General features: G+C 47.9%; 1 long non-coding RNA gene across 1 annotated transcript in view; it reads right to left on the bottom strand.

Moving 5' to 3' along the window:
- The window catches only part of LOC108317783, a 34,983-nt gene that overhangs the window by 12,060 nt on the left and 1,333 nt on the right, over positions 1–21,590 (bottom strand). The gene's annotated exons all lie outside the window — the stretch shown is intronic.

Raw genomic sequence — 21,590 nt, 5'->3', positions numbered from 1 at the left:
CGCTATCACCATGCTTCACGCTCTCTGACTCTTATAGGTGCCCCTCTTCATCTCCCAAGGACACTTCTTTCTGGAAGATTCCAGTGTGGCAACAAGGGTTTGACAGGAAGCTTTTTGACTAAAGGTGAATTAAGGCACCTGCTAAAAGATAAAAAGTGTGTTTACAAGTTCCCAAAGCTGGCCCATAGCATCCCTGCTGGTAGGAACAGCTGTCCACGCTAACCTGTGCCAGGCCACAGCCCTTGGTGGAATTTTACCGTGAAACTAAGACTACTTCAACGTGTATAGGGGCACAAAACCTGCCTGGAATTTAACCATGAGCTATTGGGTCACTAAACAGCAGTTGTATCTTTTTTACGAAACACAGAACAAACTCTATCAAAGGCGCGGCGGAGCAAATGAAGTCCACGGAAAAAAATTCACCTGCTGAAAATGCTAAAAGTCTGTGTGAGGAAAGACGCGACAACTTGCAGATTTGTGTGTTGAAGTCCACTAGCATTCCAAATCCTTACTATTTTCATTTGTAATATAAAGTTTCATGATACTCCCATTAGTGATGAACTGAATTCACTTCCAACCACTGGGAGCAATTCAAGCCAGTTGTTTATGGCCACAGCTATAAGTCTGGACACATAGAGAATTTGGAGGCTGGGGGTTTTCTTTCATTGCCGTGGTGCCAGGGCTGGTGGGCACGGAGGAGCCCTGCCCACTGCAGGAGGAGTGAGAGATGCAGAGGCAGCCCCTGAAAGAGGCTGGGATGGGTAAACAGAGGGAACCTGTGTGGTTCAAGGACAGAGGAACCTGTGTGGGTGACGGGGAACTGCTGTTTTCTGGGGTTGGAGTGGGTCTCAGATACGGCCCTCGGGTGCACAGGTAATCATGCCCACCCCTCTTTCCCTAGGCAGCCTGTCCTTTCCACGGAGCCTGTTCTCCTCCCTACCCTCCCACCCTCCCTGCTGCAGTACAAGGAGCACAGACAGTGCTGGCGCGGCTTGGCTGAGTAACCTTGTCCAGGGCACCCGATTTCTCTGAGCCCCTTTTTCCTTATGTGTAAAATAGTGGAATAACTCCTTACCACATCACCTGGGCACGCAAAGCTCCAGAAGTGTTAGCTAGCACAATTACTGTTATCCTCGACCCCCAAGGAGGACACGGAGGCAGGCAGAGGTTGAGTGATTTGTTCAAAGCCACACAGCTATAAGGGGTGGGCCAGCAGTCAAACCAGCTGCCCTCCCTGTCGGAGAATCGCAGGTGGGGCACTCTTGGACATCCGAAGTGTGTGTCCCCACTGCCTCTGGTCACCGTCCCACAGGGGGTGCAGAGGGGCATACAGGCCTGAGTGAGTTGTGTTCTCACTAAGCCCTGAACCTGGCACTCATCTGCAGCTAGCTCTGAGGCTGAGCAGAGGGCCCCAGGGGGGCAGCGGCAGGCACCTACTTCTCCGTGACACCTCGGCTTCCCTCATACCAAGGTCTTCAACCATCCACAGCCCACATCCTCGCACAGACCCACTGCAGGCCAGATGGTCCCAGACCAACACCTTTTAACAACACTCCAGTCACCAGCCACACATGGGGCCCAGCACTTGGAGGACTCTGGAAACTGAGGACAACTGAAGCCCCACCTTAGTGGGCTGCTGTGAGGGCAACATCAGCAAGTGCGCCTAGGGGTGCCCAGCGCGGCCGCCCAGGCTGGGGTGGCCAATGCCCATGCCCCTCTCCTCTCCCTTCCCTCCAGTGTCTCTATCTGAAGGACTTAGAGGCTTTCCCAGTGTTCCTCCAAGCAGGGTGCTCCCAGGAATTCTTGCCTAGAATAGTGGTGTTGCCACCAAATGCCTTCAGCTGGTGAAAAGGAAGCAGCCACGTGGGTGGCCACAACACCCGTCACGCTGGAAACATTGCCCCCACTTCCCAACAGCCAGTGATCAGGAGAGGGACGGCACCCCAGCAAGCGGCTCTGTGGATGTAATGAACTGAACCACACAAAACCCTGGCAGCAGGACCTGGCCCAGAGCAAGAGTTCGAGCATTGTTGGCTGCTGCTAGGACAGTTTTTATTTTTTATGTTTTATTGTTATTATTTTTTTAAAACAGAGTTTTGCTCGTGTTGCCCAGGCCGGATTGCAGTGGCGCAATTTCGGCTCACTGCAACCTCCGGCCCCACACCAGGTTCAAGCGATTCTCCTGCCTCAGCCTCCTGAGTTTCTGGGATTACAGGCACCCACCACCACACTCAGCTAATTTTTTGTGTGTTTTTAGTAGAGACAGGGCTTCACCATTTTGGCCAGGCTGGTCTCGAACTCCTGACCTCAGGTGATCCGCCCACCTTGGCCTCCCAAAGTGCTGGGATTACAGTAGTGAACAACCACACCCAGCCACTAGGAAAGTTTTTAAAAGAAAGGTACAAGGGAGCATGTGGCTGTGTAGAGAAGTTTGTGGGAAGACAGGCTGCGGAGGTCACACGTGTCTGGTGGCTCCAGTGAGACCAAGTGTTGACTTCATTCCTTTACCCCTTCAGTGCCTTGTGAGCATCTGGCCCTGCTCTACAGTGCACAGGGAGGCTCTTCCCTGTGGCAACGACGTCCCTGTGCATTGTGACACTCAGCCTCAAGGTGTCTGGTGAGTCTATGTCCTGTTTTGTCACAGCCTTTTCCAAAGCTTTTCTTGCATATTTTCAGGTAATCACATGCTTTTCCTCCTGCTATTCCTGGAATAAATCCTGGTTTGTCATGGTGCAGTGTTATTGGATTTAATTTTCTACTATTTCATGTTTTTACATTTATTTTAAAAAATGAGCTCGGTTTACAGCTTTGTGTCTGCTTTTATCAAGTTTTGACAACAAGGAATTTTGAAAGGAATTATTTATTAAAAGTTTGACAGACTTTGACTATGAAATTGCTTGGACAAGTGAGAAAAAGTAATAGAAAAAAGTATTACATTTATAACAATAAAAATAAATATCTAGATGTAAATTTCCCTCCATAGTACTATTCCTTTTCATTTGTTTGTATAACTTGATGTATAATTTACATACAACAAAATACGCAGATCTATACTGCTCAGTTCAATGAATTTTGACAGTTGCAAACAGCCAAATCAAGATCTAGAATATTTCTATCACCTAGAAACTTTCCTCATGCTCTCTTCCTGTTGGTACTCCACACACATCCAGAATCAACCATTGTTCTGATTTCTATCACCAGAGATTAGTTTGCTTGTACTAGAAATTTATATAAATGGAAACATACTGTTAGAACTCTTTTTTGTCTGGTTTCTTTCACACAGCATAATAATTTTGTGATTCAACCACTTAGTTGTGTGTATCAATAATTGATTCTGTTTTACTGCTAAGTAGTATGTCATTGTTTCACTGCATCGAAAATTGTGTAATTCATACACCTACTGATGAATCTGGGATGTTTCTAGCATAGGATTATTTGAGTAAAGTTGCAATGCACATTCATGTACAGGTCTTTTTAAGTCGAATTGCTGGGTCATGGGTAGGTGTATGTTTTAGCTTTATAAGGAACTGCCAGAGAGTTCTCAACGTTACCATCCCATTTTACACGCCCACCAACAAAATATGAATTCTAGTTGCTCCACACGCTCACCAATATCTGATATTGTCAGTTGTTTTAATTTTAGTCCTTCTAATATATGTATAATGGGAACTCATCATGATTTTAATTTGCTTTTCCCTGATAACAATGTTGAGCATCTTTTCAAGTGCTTATTGGCCATTTACATATCTTGCATTGTAAAGTGTCTATGAGTCTTATTACCATTTTAACTGGGCTGTCTGCCTTTTTATTATTTTTAGTGATTCTTTACATGTTATGAATATGGATTCTTTATCACTGTGAATACTTCCTCATCTGTGGCTTGCTTGTTCATTTGCTTAACTATATCTTTTGATGAGTAGAAATGTTCATCTTGATGATGTCCAATTCTTATTTTTTGATTTATAAAGTTTTTTGTGCAATTTAGTTGGTGTCTTTGTATTCCCCACATTTGCAAATATCCTGAATATCCTGCTATATACATATATATATATATATATATATATATATATATATATATGTTGTTGTTTTTTTTGCCCTCCTCCTCCACCTATATTTTCTTCTAAAAGATTCAGGGTTCTAAGTCTACATTTTAGATCAATGATTCATCTTAAATTATTTCTGTGGGGGTTAAGTTTATTTTTTTATAAATATCCAGTTTGTTTTAGCATCATTTGTTTAAAAGGGTTTCCTTTCTGCTTTGAATTAATTTGATTCCTTGATCAAAAATCAATTAACCATATTGTGGAGGTTTATTGCCTAACTCTCAGTTCTGTTCCACGGACCCACTTGTCTATCCTTACATCAGTATGAGACCATCTCAATTGCTGTAGCTTTATAGGAAGTCTAAAAAGCAGTCAGTGTAAGTTCTCTACTTTTAGAAATTTAGAATTAGCTTTCTTCAAAAAGACTGTTGAAATTTTTTCTTGAAATCGTGTTGAATCTACAAACCAATTTGGAGAAAATCAACATCTTTTCAATATCCAAGAACTCTAATCTATGAACATGGTATATTTCTTCATTAACTCAGGTGTTACTTCATTTCTTTCAACAACGTTTGTGCAGTGGTCAGCATGGAGGTCTTGTGCATCTTTCTTCAGACATATTCCTAGGTATTTGGTGGGTTTTAATGCTATTTTTCAAAGTACTTTTAATCTCACTTTTGTAGGTTTTTGGATACCCCTTTATCAGATTGAAGCAGCTCCCTTATATTTCTAGTTAGTTGAAAGTGTTTAATCATATACATGTTTGAATTTTCTCAAATGCTTTTTCTGTGTTTATTGAGATGATGGTATGGTTTTTCTCCTCTAGTTTTTGTTGTTGTTGTTGTTGTTGTTTTGAGACAGAGTCTCACTCTGTCACCCAGGCTGGAGTGCAGTGGCACAATCTCAGCTCACTGCAACCTCTGCCTCCTGGTTCAAGGGATTCTCCTGCCTCAGCCTCCTGAGTAGCTGGGACCACAGGCATGCACCATCACGCCCAGCTAATTTTTGTATTTTTAGTAGAGATGGAGTTTCATCATGTTGGCCAGGATGGTCTCGATCTCTTGACCTCATGATCCACCCACCTCAGCCTCCCAAAGTGCTGGGATTACAGGCGTGAGCCACTGTGCCCAGCCTCTCCTCTAGTTCTTTAGTCTCCTTTAACTACCACCTTGTAGTGATGAATTACATCGATTTATATTGGAGTAGTAAATAAATTTTTCATCCCTAGGATAAATCACACTTGGTCATTATACACTATTAAGAATTTTTGCAAATATGTTATTAAAGGATATTAGTCTATAATTTTCTTGTCAGGTTTTTATATCAGGATTATTCTAACTTCACAAAACAAATTGAGAAGTATTCCCTCCTCCTCCGTTTCCTCCAGAGTTTTGTAGAATTATTTTGTGGCATTATTTCTTCCTTAGATGTTTGATAGAATTTTCTGAAGAAGCCATTTGAGCCTGAAGCCTTTTTGTAAGAAGATTCTTTATTACAAGTTTAATGTCTTTAATAGACATAGGGCTATTTAGACTTTCTATTCTTGTGTAAGTTTTGGTAATTTGTAATTTTCAAAAAATTTGTTGATTTCATCAAAGTTGTTGAACTTATTGTCATGAAGTCATCCATAATATCCCCCCATTATCACTTTAATGTCTGTATGATCTGAGGTGATGACCTCTGTTTAATTTCTGATACTGTCAATTTATATGTTTCTCCGTTTTTATGAGTCTCTCTAGGGCATTTTGTTAATATTTCCAAATAATCTCCTATTAGTTTAATAGGTTTTTCTCTACTGCTTTCTAATTCATTACTTTTCACTCTTTTCTACCTTGACTTTAACATACTCTTGTTTTTCTAGCTTCTAAATGTAGAAGTTTAGATCAGTGAAATTGAACTTTTTTTCCTAATATAAGTGATTCAAGCTATAAAGTTTCCTCTAAACACTGCTTTAGCTACATCTCACATTTTTTTTTCCCCAAGACTCACTCTGTTGCCTAGGCTGGAGAGCAGTGGAGCAATTTTGGCTCACTGCAATCTCGACCTCCCAGGCTTAGGTGATCCTTCCACCTCAGCCTCCCAAGTGGCTGGGGTTGTAGACACATGCCACCATGCCTGACTAATTTTTGTGTCTTTTGTAGAGGCAGGGTCTTGCCATGTTGCCCAAGCTGGTCTGGAACCCCTGGGCTCAAGCACTCTGCCCACCTTGGCCTCCCAAAGGACTGGGAACAACCATTCCTAGACACAAATTTTAATATAGTATCTTTTCATTATTATTCCGGTGAAAATATTTGCTAAGTTATCTTATGATTTCTTATTGACCCATAGGTTATTTAGAAGTATATTTTTTAATTTCCAATCATTTATGAATTTTCTAGATAACGTTTTGTCATTGTTTTCTATTTTAATAATGTTGTGGTCAGAGAACAGATTCTATATAAAAATCAAAACGTTTAAATTTATTGAAACTTATTTTGTGGCATATATACATTTTTTAGGACTCAATCAAGTATTTCTGTGTAGTTTAATATCATCTATTGAACTTTTAGATATAACTCTTCACATTACTTTTAGTACACTACGCGCTCAATCTCATCAATAACTTCTTGGAAACTGTGACTTTAAGTGAAACGATGCACAACAGATTCTCCAATAAATACTTTTTTGTTCAACACCATTTTTTTTTTTTTTTTTTGAGATGAAGTTTCACTCTTGTCACCCAAACTGGAGTGCAATAGTACAATCTGGTCTCACTGCAACCTCTACCTCCCACGTTCAAGTGATTCTCCTGCCTCAACCTCACGAGTAGCTGGGATTACAGGTGCCCGCCACCATGCCCGGCTAATTTTTGTATTTTTAGTAGAGGCAGGGTTTCACCATGTTGGCCAGGCTGGTCTCAAACTCCTGACCTCAGGTGTCCACCTGCCTTAGCCTCCCAATGTGCTGGGATTACAGGTGTGAACCACCACACCCGGCCCAACATCATTTCATCTCTCAATGAATGTTCCATGTGCACTGAAAAAGAACAAGCATCTATTATTGTTGGATATAGTGTTCAAAATGTCAAAGTCATTTTGATAATGTCATTCAAATATTCCATAACCTTACTGGTTTCATCTGCTCATTCCATCAGTTACTCAGAGAGTGGTGTTAAGGTATCTAAGTATGATAAAGGATTTGTCATTTTCCCCTTTAAGTCTGTCAGCCTTTGCTTCATGTATTTTGGGGCTCTGTTATTAGGTGCATACACATTTAGGATTATTATGTCCTCGTGAATTTCCCTTTTATGTTTATGAAATGTCCCTTTTGGCTTTTATGTCTTTATCTTGAAGGCTACCTCTTCTGATATTGATATAGCCACTCCAGCTCTCTTGTGCTTAGAGTTTTCATGGTATATCTTGTTCCAGCCTTTTACTTTCAACCTGTCTTTATGTTTGTTTCTTTTTTTTTTTTTTTTTTGAGACGGAGTCTCACTTTGTCACCCAGGCTAGAGTGCAGTGGCGCGATCTTAGCTCACTGCAACCTCCGCCTCCCAGATTCAAGTAATTCTCTGCCTTAGCCTCCCAAGTAGCTGGGATTATAGGCATCCACCACCACGCCTGGCTAATTTTTGTTATTTTTAGTAGAGATGGGGTTTTAGCATCTTAGCCAGGCTGGTGTTGAACTCCTGATCTTGTGATCCACGCAACTCAGCCTCCCACAGTGCTGGGGTTACAGGTGTGAGCCACCACACCCAGCCAGTTGTTTCTTATTATATAGACAATGTACACTTGGATCTTGCTTCTTTATCCAGCCTGGCAGTCTCTGCCTTTTAATTGGAGAAGTTTCTCTATTTACACTAAATGTAGTAACTGTTATGCTTTGGTTTGAGTCTACCATCTTGGTATGTTTTCTCTTTGTAACATTTGCTTTGTTTTGTTTGGTGTCCCTGCTCTACTTTTCTTGACTTTTTTAGGGGTCAATAAAGTAATTTTGTGTGTGTTTTAATGTCATCAGTTGAACTGTTAGATATCACTCAGCATTATTTTTAGTACAGTAAGCTCTCGCTAATGTCATCAATATGTTCTTAGAAACTGACTTTAAATAAAACAATGTACAGCAAGTTCTCAAATAATGTCATTCTACTCAACACTATTTCATTATAACAATGAGGAAAAAATTGGTTTTATTATACATCATTTTACTCAGTCACATTTTCTAAGAACCTACCGATAACATTAAGAGAGGGTTTGCTGTAGTTGTTCTAGGCAAGGGTGTCCAATCTTCTGTCTTCTCTGGGCAACATTGGGAGAAGAATTGCCTTGAGCTACACATAAAATACACTAACATTTTAGCCAATGAGCTAAAAAAAAATCACAAAAAAATCTTACAATGTGCCAGGCATGGTGGCTCACGCCTACAATCCTATCACTTTGGGAAGCCAAGATGGGCAGATCACTTGAGTCCAAGAGTTTAAGACCAGCCTGGCCAATATGGTGAAATCTCATCTCTACTAATAATACAAAAATAGCTGGGTGTGGTGGTGGGTTCCTGTAATCCCAGCTACTCGGGAGGCTGAGGCAGGTGAATCACTTGAGCCTGGGAGGCAGAGGCTGCAGTGTGCCAGTATAGCACCACTGCACTCCACCCTGGATGAACAGCGTGACTCTGTCTCAAAAAAAAAAAAAAAAAAATCTCATAACTTTTTAAGAAAGTTTACAAATTTGTGTTGGGCTGCCATCCTAGGCTACATGTGGTTGGTTTTGCCTGCTAATTCTACCTGTTACTCAGAATATGGTGTTAAAATTTCTCACTATGATCAAGGATTTGTTTATTTTCCCTTAAAATATTAAAGCAGTATATTTCATTTACCTCCTCCCATCTTGTGCCTTTGTTTTCACATATTTTACTTTTATTTATTCTATAAATCCCACAATTCCTTGTTATTGTTTTTGCTTTGGTCAACATTTATAAGTAGACATGGATCTAGATGTATAGATACATAATCCTATCATTTCTAATGCTCTTCACACCTGCCTGCAGATCTGGGATTTCATCTGGCATCATTTATCTTCAGCTTGTAGCCCTTCTTTCAGCATTTCTTTAAGTGCAGATCTGCTTGTGATGAATTCTCTCAGTCTTTGATTGAAAATTTGTATTTGTCTTTATTTTAAAGATACTTTTTTTCTGGATATGCTTCTTGCTGGAAAGGGTTTTTAATTTTGTCTTTTTAGTTTTTCATTCAAAATTTAATATTGCTCCATTGTCATCTGCCCTCCATTCATTCTAATGAAAATAATCAGTGAAAATTGATTCTTACCATTGTTCCTCTGTGTATAATGCATTTTTTTCTCTCTTGCTGATTTTAAGATTTTATCTTTATCCATGGTTTTCGCCATCTGAGTATGATGTACCTAAGTGTGCTTTTATTTCTTCTTATCCCACTTGAAATTCACTGAGTCTTAGATCTGGGGGGTTATTTCATCAATCTTACTCAATTCTCTGCTATTATTTCCACTAAATATGTCTTCTGCTCCATCCTCTCACCTCTCCTTCTAGTGCTCCACTTACACACATATTGGACCATTTGTTGTCATTTTAGAGATCTCTTCTGTTTTGTTATATCCTTTCTCTTTGTGTTTCAGTTTAAGTAATTTCTCTTAACCTGTCTTCAATGTCACTGATTGATTGTTCCCTCTGTTGTTCCCAGTCTGCTGATGAGCTCAGCAGATTTTGCATTTCTAATAAAGTATTTTGCATTTCTAAAATTTGCATTTGGTTCTTCGTTGTAGTTTTATATCTCCGTTGAAATACCCCCGTATACTTACACATGTTGTCTATCTTTTTGGATATGTCATTTAACGTATGTATTATAGCTCTATTAACATCTCTGATAATTCCAACACCTGGGCCATCTCTGAGTCTGCTTCTATTGATTATTTCTCTTCTTGACCATGGCACATTTTGGTTTTTTGTGTGTGTGCCTCATCATTTTTTATATTAGACTTTGTAAAACAATAGTTGAGACTAAAGTTGATGTTCATACACATACAGGAGATTCCCTTTCTTTTATCAAGCCACTACTGTGGAGGGTTGAGCTAGGTTTGGACTTTGGTACAGCTTCAGTTGGCAGCTGGGCTCAGACTTATTGTGTGATTGTGTGTCTCAGGATACTAATCTGGTCTGTCAGGCCACTTGTGACCACTAAATGTTCATTAAAATGTTGGCTCTTTCCTATTCCCCTGTAGCATATTCTTCCTTCCCTCCCCACACTACCAGGCATAAAAGCAGTCATATGCCTATTCTACTCTCTGGAATTTGGTACATTTACATTTCTCAATAACCTTAGCTCTCTGATGAGTTTTTTAAACTACGCTTTTTGTAGCTTATCTACTTGTTCTCACTGTCAGGATGAATTCATAAATGTTACTGAGAAAACAGATTCATAATTTTTAAAAAGTTATCTCTGTCTCATATGTTATAGCAAAATAAATTCCAGATCAATTTTAATTTTAAATATTAAAAAAAGACACATTAAAGATACTAAAAGAATTTAAAGATGGTCTTCATATAGTCTTCAGGAGTGGAGGGATGGTCTAAACAGGTCTCCAAGATGAGAAAACAAAGCAAATTGATGGACTTGACTAAACATAAAACTATAAACTTATATATGGAAAAAATATATAAAAGAATTAAAATGTAAATGAAAATTTTTGAGAAATTATTTTTAAAATCTATGACAGACAGGGAGTTAATACCATTAACATTTAAATAACTATTAACAATAAAAAGACAAATACCTCAATAGAAAATGAACTAAGGAAATGAATTAGTAATTTGCAAAAGGAGAAAAATAAATGACCAAAAATCATGAAAATAGTTCATTTTAATTAATAATTAAATTGATTCAAATTACAACCACAGTAAGATACTATTTTTCACTTTATGATCTAGTGAAGTTTGAGAAGAATCCTTTATCCCATAAATATTTGTGTGGGGCCAGGCATGGTGGCTCATGCCTGTAATCCCAGCGGGTAGATTGCCTGAGGTCAGGAGCTCAAGACCAGCTTGGTCAACATAGTAAAACTCCATCACTACTAAAAATACAAAAACTTAGATGGTTGTGGTGGTGGGCACCTATAATCCCAGCTACTCTGGAGGCTGAGGCAGAAGAATCACTTGAACCTGGGAGGCAGAGGTTGCAGTGAGCCGAGATCATGCTATTGCACTCCAGCCTGGGCAACAGAGAAAGACTCTGTCTCAAAAAAATAATAATAATAATAAATAAAAAGTAGATTATAGAATATGTGTACTGTTGTTCTATTTTTGCTAAAATGTTTATTCACATGCATTTGTGTCGACAGAAAAAGTCTGGAAACATCAAAATATTAATCATTGGGTCTATTGGGTTGTAGGATTGTAATAATTTTTATCTTTTAAGTAAACCATGTGCTTAATTTTCTTGCCATCACCATGTATTATTTACTACACTTGATCTTAGGCAAAAGGCTGAGCAGTGAACCATGTATTATTTACATAACCTAGAAGTATTATTTCAAAGTCCATTAATCTACTGATAACAAGAGACATTCTTAAATGATACGGGAAAAAAAATGTTTTTAAAAGGCAAGTCAGTGGGTAAGGTGGCTCATGCCTGTAATCCCAGCACTTTGGGAGGCCAAGGAGGGCAGAGAAAGAGGTCAGGAGTTCGAGACTAGCCTGGCCAACATGGTAAAACCCTGTCTCTACTAAAAATACAAAAATCAGCCAGTGGCACGTGCCTGTAATCCCAGCTACTTGGGAGGCTGAGGCAGGAGAACTGCTTGAACCTGGGAGCAGAGGTTGCAGTGAGCCAAGATTGTGCCACTGCACTCCAGCCTGGGCGACAGAGCAAGACTCTGCCTCAGAAAAAAAAAAAAGAAAGAAAAAGAAAGATTCAGCTGCATGGGCATAATCTACTACTCTTATGGTCATTAGTGAACATTAGTTAGTTGATAATTTTTTATTTTAGCTATAAAGGGGGGTTAGAAGAGTCCACTGCCCCTTGCTGTTTCTCTCTTTGCAGACCCCATGGGGGGGCAGAGGGAGAAGCAGCTTATTACAAGCTTTATATTCTAGAATCCCTTTATTCTGGGACAAATATTAGTAGCTGCAAATGCCATGATTAGGATTCGGAGGAAATTAATTCTACAACAGGAAACACTTCTAAAAAATTTTTTAATGTTTTGCTCTTCTCAAATTCAAAAAGATTTTAAGAAATGACAATATTCTGCGCCATAAGAGGGGTGAGGCAGCACTGCCATGTACTGCTCGCGGGAGGCCATACTTGGGCCACCCTGGAAAGGAACTGGGCATTAGTAATTAACACTCTTCAAACGACTCCTCTTCCAGCCCCGCTTTGGACCAGTAAATGCTCCTTTAATAAATTATCCTAAGGAAATAGGCTGAAGTACAGACAATTTGTGCATAAGAGTATTCATTACAGCATTCTTTTAAATGAGAAAAAAAATGACCAACCAGAAACAAAAACAGTGAAATATCAAAGAAGCCTAAAGGCCCAACACTAAGGAAACTGTGAAGAAAATTATGGCATGTCCAAAACTGGAAATATCAAGTAGTCAGATATTATGTTCACGAAGTTATTCTTAGTAATTTACAAAAATGCTTGCGATAAAATGTGAAGTGAAATAAAGCAGGATTCAACATCATACATGTGGTGTGCTCTCAACTGCTACATGAACACGCAAAAGAAAAACGACCAGAAAGAAATAAATATCATTAGGAGTTAATTCTAAAGAATTAAAACATAGAAGATTGGCATTTTTTCTTTACAACAGTTTTCTGCTCTCCTAGAGTTTATGTTTTCCAGAGAGCTAATATTTTCCAGAGTTAATAATTACCAAAAAAAAAAAAAAATCCACCTGTTAAAAATCTCAGAAACTGAATATGCTTCAGCTTGCTCTTCCACTCTGCGCCAGCCCAGGTTCCGGTGCTGCTGTGAAAAATGGGTACCACAGAGGGAGGAGGGTGCCGTGCCTGCAGGCCAGAAATAACATGGTCAGCCTAGCTCCTGGATGGAGGCTTGGCCACCAGCTCTCGCAGATGAAAGTGAAGGAGTTCTAGCCCAGCACAGAGCCAGGCCCAAGCCACCACCCCTGTTCCAGGGACAGGTGGGCAGATGGAATGGGTATTCTCCTGTCACAATCACCCACGAGCATTTCAAACCTGAGGCCCAGGCCCCCCGCAAGCGAGTCCGCCGCAGCAATACAGCAGGCTCTGGCTGGCCCTGGAGCCAGCATTTCAAAGTGCTCCATCTGATTCTCTTTGCCCGGGTCCAAGCCCTGCTGGGGAATCAAAATCCTGGTGAAAGGGGGACAAAGACCAGAGGCTAGAGATGGCAGAGGATGGTCAGAGGGAGTGTGGACTGAGCCTGTGCCATCTGCCTCAACGTGGGAGCAGGACAGCAGGTGGACAGGGCCCACGGGGCAGCAGGGTACACCCTGCAGGGCCTCATAGAGCCAGGAGATTGGCACCGTGACGCTCACACGCTCCAGACGCAGATGTGATTTTCCTCACGTTAAACTGTTTATTGTAACTGTGGATTGCACGCAGTTGAGTTCCCTCACCAGTTTTCCCCCAATGGCAAGTGGCCAGCATCTTGTGGAAATACAGCACAGTGTGTAAGCAGGCCATAACACAGAAACAGGAGCAGTCTTGTTCAGATTTCCCCAGTTGCGCCTGCTCTCACTGGTGTGTGTGCTCAGCTCTGTACGACTCAGTCACATTGTCTGAAATCTGTGAATACACCCATCTTACTTGCATCTCCTAGTCCTGCCACCTCCCTCTTCTGCGGGAGACTTTTGCCTCGGGCAGCCTGGAGAATGAAAACACACCCTTGGAATTCCAGAACCAGGCTTTCTGAGTTTGCACCTGGCCCACGGAAAGGCAGGCTGTGTTGAGATGAGGATTTTGTAAGTCTTTTATCTCTTAATATTTCAAGATGAAAGTAGGTGTCCTGGGATACAGGGGTGTCTGTGACGGGCCCACCCTTGGGGGCCTCTGAGTGTAGGCTGTGCTACAGGGCAGGCCCAGAAGGATAGGCGTGGTGGAGCGGACGGGCTGAGTGTGCCCTCCCAAACGGTCCTGGGCTTCTCTATGGCAGAGATAGAGCCCAAAGGCTTCTTTTCTTCTTTTTTTTTTTTTTTTTGAGATGGAGTCCCACTCTGTTGCCAGAGGCTGGAGTGCAGTGGCACAGTCTCGGCTCACTGCTACCTCCACCTCCCAGGTTCAAGTGATTCTCCTGCCTCAGCCTCCCAAGTAGCTAGGGTTACAGGTACGTACCACCACGCCCAGCCAATTTTTGTATTTTAGTAGAGACAGGGTTTCACCATGTTGGCCAGGATGGTCTTGATCTCTTGGCCTCATGATCCCCCTACTTCAGCCTCCCAAAGTGCTGGGATTACAGGTGTGAGCCACTGCGCCCAGCCACCTAGAGGCTTCTTATGCCTCAAATGGGGATGCAGTGCTTGACTGCATTCGAGGAAGGGGCAGGCTGGCCTCCCATGGCCCACCAGGGCTGGGATTTTCCCAGGACAGCCAGGTCTGCGGGTTGTGGCAAGGCCCAGGGTCCGGCCAACTACAGGCCTGGTGCCTGTGCCCATGGCACGCCAAGCAGGCTCCACCAACCTCCCCCGCTGGACAGTGGCCATCTCACACCAGGGCCGGCGCTGTCCATGAACGTTGCCCTTTGCTCTTGCTTTGAGGCCCCCTGGGACTCTCAAAGAATTCGGATCTCTGAAGACCACACATTCTCTAGGGGTGTGCAAGTAGGGACCAAGCAGCCCTGAGAGAGGGCCCGAGCGTGACGAGGGGCTAGAGAGCAGAGGGCAGCACCTTCGGGGAAAGCCCCTGTCGTCCGGGGTTGGCTTCGGCGCTCTGCTGGGGAGGGATGCTGCAGCGGGGCAGGCACAGGCTGCCAGCTGGGGCACTGCAGAAGGGCAGGTGTGGCTCACTCTGCTACCCTCTCTATTTTGTGTGAATTGAAACTCTTCATAAACAAAAGTTAAGAAAGCAAATAAAGCCTAACAATTATTGGATCAGACTGGATTACAGGATGGCAGCACATCAAGTTTTCTCTGCCCCACAGTGAAACGGGCTCTCAAGAAGATGGGAGAGGAGAAGAAGAAAAGCAATGACTGAGTTCAGCTCTGGACAAGGAGCCATAGACCCCTTTCTCCAGCTCCGCCTAAGTTCAGCTACGAACCCTGAAAATGGCAAGAGAGATAGTCAAAGGAGGGCTCGGAAAGGTGGAAGAGGAAGGTGAGTGTGTCGAGACCCTAGGACAGGAGGAACAGCCTAGCAGCAGGGCACCTTACAACCCCAGGCCAGGCTGGAGGCGGGGCTGTGTGTGAACCCAGGGCTTGGGTTTCCCAACGGCTGGCGGTCGGCCAGGAAGCAGGAAGGTGGAGAGACCTCTCAACCATGGCTCTCATTAGGGAGGGGACACTGTCTCCTTGTCCAAGTCACTATCTTCTGCTCAGCCTCAGCTCCCCAACCTGAGAAATGAGGGGTGAAGTCCACAGGGCAGCTGAGAGCATTGAGTACCATCATGCACAGAGGAGGCCAGCGCATGGGAGGGCCTGGTACACAGGGGAAGCGCAGAGCTAGTTCTGAATACGCAGATGCCGATACGGTGCTTTCCACAAATCCACAGCAGGAATACCTAGCCCTTGGAGTAGACAGGACTTTGGAATAAGCGTTTGCTTGCTTATTCCTTACCATGACTCTATGAAGTAGGTCCCATAATTATCCCCACTTTACAGATGTGGAAACCAAGTCTCAGAGAGGTTAAGTAACTTGCTGAAGGCCACACAGCTGGTTAGACAGAGTTGGGGTGCGGACACAGCACCTTTGCTCCTAATGACAACGCTTAACTTTGCTTTCCTACCACTGAGGCTGAGACCCTCCTCCTTGGCCCACAGCCCATGTTGTCCCTCCAGGGACCGGCCTGAGGGTAGCAGCAATGTCCCAACCCCAGTCACCCAAAAGCCAAAGTCAAGGGCTAATCACCTACCGGGGGGCCCTCGCCCAGCCAAGTCTGGCATGAAGACAGCACTGCAGTGCAGACGGGACAGATGTGGACTCTGCGACCTTGGCAAGTGGCCTCATCTCCCTGCAGCTCAGCCTGTCTGTAAAGAGGGGCCCAGAGAGCTGCTGTTGATTATAGGAAATGAGGCCTCACAAGGGCTCAGCATGCACTCCTTGCCCACAGGGTGGTCACCGCTGTCACAGACGCAGCCTGAGGCCCTGGGTGGAGCACATGCCCCATCCCGTCTGCCGACAGAAATGTGCCTCCCTCCTGTCTGCAGGCCTGCACAGCACCACAGCGCCTTGTCACCAGCCCAGGCCTTCAGTCAGGTGGGTGGCCTGGTACACCGCACACCCATGCTGTGACCCTGTCCCTGGCGCTGTGAGATTAGAGATGCTGCTGCGGCTTCCCCCTAGGCCCCGGGCCCAGAGACGGACTCAGCCTCCTCCCACCAGGGCCAAGGTCCCCCTTCTCCTCCTGAGTGCCTAACTCCCACGAACTCTCCTTCTTAAAGGAGGGCAGGGAGAGAAATGAACAGCAAGAAGCTCTGCTATTTGGTGCAGAAAGAAACATGGTCACTGAGAGCTTCCAGGAAGTACTAAGGCCAGCCGGGTTTACAGCTGCCTTTCGAGGTCTGGCCCAAGGACAGGTGAGCCCCTCCCCACACCACCACCAGGGCAGGCAGGGCCCTGTCCATAAAGCCGCCATCGTGTCCCACCTCTGTGCCCCCACCTAGGGCCCAGAGCCCACCAAGACCCTGGGGTCCTACCCAAGGAGCTTCTGTCAGAACAGTCAACTGACTTGTCAGGCCAACTGTAATCTAGCGACTCCTTAATGACCGTGGCAATGAATGGAGGTAAAAAGAGCAGAAGCTGGTGACGGGGAGCATGGGGACCGGCTGTCATCCCCCAGGAAGGGCAGTGGTGCCAGGTGAGTTCCACAGACAGAGCGGGAGCTGGTCCTCCCTCACCTCCACCGGTGAGTCATCACAGCCCCCGGAGAGCAGGGCGGGAGCTGGTCCCCAGCCCCGACGGTGAAGCCAGGCTGTCTGGAGAGCACTGAGCTCACCGTTCTGGATATCAGGGCCCAGGCCTCCTTCCCCCACCGAGGCCTCCTGCCCCCACCCGTGCCCAGGCCCCTGGTGGCTCCAGGCAGCTGGGGTGGGAGCAGCAAGCACCCCATGGTCGGGTAGCTTTTCCCAGACTAGCCCATTTCACCCTCAAAAGGGCAGCTATCCACCCCACCCCACCCCCAGGGAACGTCCCCACCAGTGGAGCTTTTCAAGCTGCTCAGTGCCCTCTCTGGTGGCTCTTCCCTGCCCCCGCTGGGTGGAAGCCCCTCTGGGCAGAGAAAACAATGACAGCCATCTGGGAGGAGACCCACAGGCCACTGGAGCTGTGAGCAGTCACCCCCCACCCCATCCAGGCTGTGGGCCCGCCTCAGCCTAGGCCGTTTAAAGAGTGTCCTTTGGGAAGTTCCAAGCAGAAGAACCAGGATGATGCCCTTGGGGCAACGTTACCAGGTCCCTGTCCTGCCTCCCAAGCTGGCAGAACCGGCCGGTCCAGCCCACAGCCCAGCTGCCCGGGGAGGAGGGTGGGCTCCACTGGACAGACTGACTCGGTATCCCAGCCAGGCAGCAGACCAAGCCCCCCGCCTGCCGGAAACCCCACGCCACACGCGAGGGCAGGGGGTGGAGGTCACCGGGCAGCAGCGTAGGCAGGCAAGGCCGACACCGGCTCCTCCTGGGGCCGGGGAAGCCCGGGGCCCCGCTGCCCCTCCCAATTGCTCAGGTCCTCCTGTTTATCCCACCCTTTTCCCCTAAGGACTGAAGCGGGCCTGGAGGTCCCGCAGGGAGGGCGCAAAGAGCAGCGAGGCCCGGGGCGTGGAGGGAAGCGAGCGGCCCTTCCCGAAGCCCGGACTCTTCCAGTGCGGCCCTCGAACCCAGGACGCCTGAGGTCCCCGGGCAGCGGCCGGGACGCGCCCCTCGGGCCCTGGGAAGACCCGCCGCTTGTGCGTCTGCGGGCCGCGTGGCAGCGGGGCGCCCCCCGGTGCTGGAGGAGGCGCCGGGCACGGGCCGCTGGGCGGCAAAGCGGCCGCGGGGCTCTCTGGAGGAGGCGGCTGCGTCCAAGGCGCGCAGCCCGGCGCCCCCAGCCTGCCGCCGGGTCAGGGTCCAGGCCGGGCCCCGCGGGTCCGCGCGAACCGGAGTCCCCTCTAAAACTTTGCCCCCCAACAAAACCCGCCTCTGCGCCCCGCGTGGACAGCGGGACCGGCACCAGGTGTGGCTCTGAGGGCGCACGCAGCTGCCCTCCTCTTTGCAAACAACAGTGGGCAGCCGCCGGACGGACCGCGAGGGAACCAGTGTGGAAAATCCCCCAATTTTTCAAAGTCAACCACGGGCGCTTGGGGTCCGGGCCGCGTGCTGCCCCCGCGCGGCCGCCCGCGGGACTGTGCGCCGGGAGGTGGCGCCGCGGTTGATCTCGTGGTTCTCAGACTCTGAGACCGCACGGTGGGCCGCGAATTAGGCTTCATTCATGAAGCCCAATGTTGCTGCGGCTGACACTGTCCGAGCAGTGCAGTGACTGGTTTTTCTGGGACCATCACTGCCTGCCCCTGCCGCGTTCTTTTACTTTTCTTTGCCACTAAGTCGGAGATCACACATTAAAGAATTGGTGACGTGAATCTTCAGGGGACAAAGGCACTGAGCAGAAGAGCTGCGAGTGCTTTTCCCAGGACTCCACAAGCACTCAGGGCTGGACGCTGCCCCTAGCAAACACTTAGTTCACATGCACTCTCCAAGCTGGGGGAACTGTGGCCGCCGAACGGATGACCCAGGACAGAAAGGACACAGCGCGCACAGCGCACCTCCTGGAGGCCTGGCTGTGCCCGCTGACCTCCTGAAACCCCACGCCAGCCGCGGCCTGTGCGTTTCTGTCCATTTTCCAGGACATGGCATTGAGGACTCATCGCGGCGAGTAGCGAAAAGTGGTGGGGAGCAGCGTGATGCAGGCTGCGCGCGCGCGAGTGCTGGAGCTGCGTCCACTCGGCCGGAGCGTCCCCAGGGGTGGTTCATCGGACTTGACTAAGACGCCAGAAACTCACAGCCTTGGGGTCTAACGTGCATGCGCAGGGCTTCAATCAAAATGGAAGACTGGGCAAAGTCCTACAGCCAACCAGGCAGATTTTCCTCCTCTTAAGAGAATTCTAGAAAGAAAGGGCTTCCTGGCTAATGTGGGTGCTGCCCATCAGCCAGTGTCGCAGGTATGAAGTTTGATTAAACAGCTTCTTCAGGAGATGTTCCTCCACGGGTCAGGCTGCTCTGGGACTTCATCACGGGCCCTTCTTCCCTGCCTGGGCCTCAGTTTGGGACAGTGAGATCATCACAGGGTGGGGCCTTCCGAGCTGCTCCAGCTTTCCCTTGAGCACCCTGGGTCCGTGTTCCCCCTTGGTGGCAGTGAGTAGTGGCCCGTGTAGACACTCTCACTGCCCTCACCCCTGGCCGGGGAGCTGGGGCAAGTGCAGAGGTGGGGGAAGACAGGGTTCTGAGGCTTATGGCAGGCATCAGGATCCCAGCTCTGCTGATTCTCACAGGGTGAGAGTGGTTGACCCTGGAACCAGGGTCTTAACCCCTTTGAACCTCAGTTTTCTCTTCTGTAAATGGGTATCAGCCTACCCTCACAGACTTGCTGACTGAATTGGAAGTGACACCTCTACAATGCCTGGCACCCAGCAGGTGTCCAAAAGAGCAGCCTTAATTATGATGTAGCACTTTGTAGAGGATTCTTATGTGGGTAAGAACATCTGGGGGGTGGACCAGGGCAGCTCTGCTCCTCCAGCCCTCCAGGAAGGTTCCCCAGGGCTCAGAAAGGCTCCCCAGGGCTCAGCCACAGACTGTGTCAAGAGGCTGCAGGCAGGACCAGGCACACTGCAAGGTGGCCCCACTTGTGTCCCACCGGGACTGCACCCCCAGTCCCAACAGGAATGAGTCACTTCTGGAGAAGCCTGACCAAGCTGCCCCCATAATCCTTGGGCCAGGGACAGTTTTAAAGCAGCCTACAAGAGGAGCAGGGGCTTCGGGGCCCTAGGTCTCACCGAGGACCCCCGCCATGGACTCCAGGCTGCGCTGGGCTGTGTTGAGGGTGCTGCACCCGCCTGTCCACAGCGGATATCCCTGCAGTCCTTTTGGAAACTGCATGCCGCCTGCTCAGCTGGGTTTGGGGTGTGGGTTTTTTCAGCTCTCTGGGTTTGCTTCAGGAGGGCTTTCTGGTATGACGTTGCCTATGTTTAACAGCTTTACTGAGGCATAAGTGGCCCCCGATCATGGCTTCCAGACCCTAACAGGACAGAAAGTAGGGCACCCCCGCTCTGCCTCCAGCAGGGCTTGATGTGGACACTGGGAGCCCACACCTGGCAGCCAGACTGGCTCCCAGAGCCCGCGCTGTCCTGAGCCAACACACTAGGGCCCACCCAGGGCGGCCCTGCCGCTGTGAGATCCTGGCAGATCACTTCATGTCCCAGCCCCTCTCCTGTGTTTCCAAGAGGCTGGGACGTGAAATGACCTCCAAGTATTGCCAGAACCCAAGCAGCATGAGTGGGTACCTGGCGGGCGCTCCCGCCCCACGAATGCCGCGTTCTTCCCAGGCTGGGCGGCAAGTGAGGAGTCCGCACCACCCTGCCCGCACGCCAGCCAACGGGGAGCGAGGCCTCGGCAGCCAGGATGGGCCCCGAGCCGCGGGACTCTCCGAGCGACCCACGAAAGCCAGACTCTTTGGTGGGCACTCACGGTTCTTAAGAATTGGGTCAACGTTTTATAACTTTTTCACTGGAGTATAATAAACATGGAGAGGGAAAATGCACCTTGGCTGAAATTCCTTTCAAACAAGGAGGGAGACATGAAGCCGGTCCGCAGGCCTCTGCAGGCAGCCTCGCGTCTCCTCAAAGCAGGGCTGCGGGGCTGCGGGGCTGCGGGGCACCGTCCCAAAGCCAGCCGCGGGGTAGGGGGATCGGGCAGCAAAGCAAAGCCTCGCTTTCCCTCCTGGCCCCCGCAGCGCGCGGCCCCCGCCGCCCTGGTCCCTGGAAGTGCAGCCCGGCCGGCGGCCGACGTTTGGAACTTCAGAGCCCCGGCGTGCAAGGTCAAGGCCTTTCCTCCCCCGCGCGCTGCGGGGACGCGGGCGGCCGGGACTTGGGGAGGAGGGGGGACCCAGGCTCCAGAGGCGCCAGCCGCTGCGCCCCCCCGCCCCGCCCCGGGAGAGCCGCCCACGCCAGGGATCCGCGCTGCCCGCTGGTCCCCCACGCCTCTGCGGGCGGAATCGGTTCCAGTCCCCGGCCGCCCGCCCGCCAGCGGCCTCGCCACCGCCAGCAGACCCGGTCCCGGCGCCCTGCACCCGCGGCGGCCCCAGGCACTCCGGGGGCGGGGCCGAGGATCGGCGCGGGCGGCGACGGCAAGAGCCGCCACGGGGGCGGGCCGGGGGCGGGCCGGGGCG

Source organism: Cebus imitator, unplaced genomic scaffold, assembly GCF_001604975.1.
Source record: "Cebus imitator isolate Cc_AM_T3 unplaced genomic scaffold, Cebus_imitator-1.0 Scaffold207, whole genome shotgun sequence".
NCBI lineage: Eukaryota > Metazoa > Chordata > Mammalia > Primates > Cebidae > Cebus > Cebus imitator.
The sequence above is the reverse complement of the archived record's forward strand: the minus strand, read 5'-3'. Positions and strand labels throughout refer to the sequence as shown.